Raw genomic sequence first — 831 nt, 5'->3', positions numbered from 1 at the left:
CACACTGCCTCTTGGTCCATGTACAGATTCTTCATGGGCACAATTAAGCATTCCAGAATACTCATACTACACAATGTTGTCCATAGCTTGTCATGATCCACACAACCAAAAGCCTTTGCATAGTCAATAAAGCACAGGTAAACATCTTTCTGGTATTCTCTGCTTTCAACCAAAATCCATCAGACATCAGCAATGATGTCCTTCATTCCACGTGTTCTTCTGAATCCAGCTTGAACCTCTGGAAGTTCTCTGCCAATGTATGCTTGCAGTTATTTCTGTATTACCTTTAGTAAAACTTCACTCACATGGAACATAAATGATATTGCCCAATGATTTCCGCATTCTGTTGGGTCACCTCTCTTTGGAATGAGCGCAAACATGGATCTCTTGCCATCACTTGGCCAGATCTTTGTTTTCCAAATTTCTTGGCATAGATTAGTGAGTGCCTCCAGTGCCACCTCACTTTCTTGAAAGATTTCAATTTTTATTCCATCAATTCCTGGAGACTTGTTCATTGCCAATTCCTTCAATACACTTTGGACTTCTTCCTTCATTATCATTGGTTCTTGATCATATGCTACCTCTTGAAATGGTTGCATATGAAGCCATACTTATTCAACCTGCATGTTGAGCAAATAATCAGAGAAGCTGGGTTTTATGAAGAAAAACATAGCATCAGGATTGGAGAAGATTCATTAACAACCTGCAACATGCAGGTGATACAACCTTGCTTGCTGAAAGTGAAGAGGACTTAAAATACTTACTGATGAAGATCAAAGACCACAGTCTTCAGTATGGATTGCATCTCAATGTAAAGAAAACAAAAATCCT

General features: G+C 39.0%; 1 pseudogene; it reads left to right on the top strand.

Annotated features, from left to right (window-relative positions):
- The first annotated feature begins 268 nt into the window (after positions 1 to 268).
- LOC102815934 overlaps positions 269 to 831 on the top strand; it is a 10,741-nt pseudogene continuing 10,178 nt past the window's right edge.

Source organism: Chrysochloris asiatica, unplaced genomic scaffold (genome assembly GCF_000296735.1).
Source record: "Chrysochloris asiatica unplaced genomic scaffold, ChrAsi1.0 scaffold00041, whole genome shotgun sequence".
Classification (NCBI taxonomy): Eukaryota; Metazoa; Chordata; class Mammalia; order Afrosoricida; family Chrysochloridae; genus Chrysochloris; species Chrysochloris asiatica.
The sequence above is the reverse complement of the archived record's forward strand: the minus strand, read 5'-3'. Positions and strand labels throughout refer to the sequence as shown.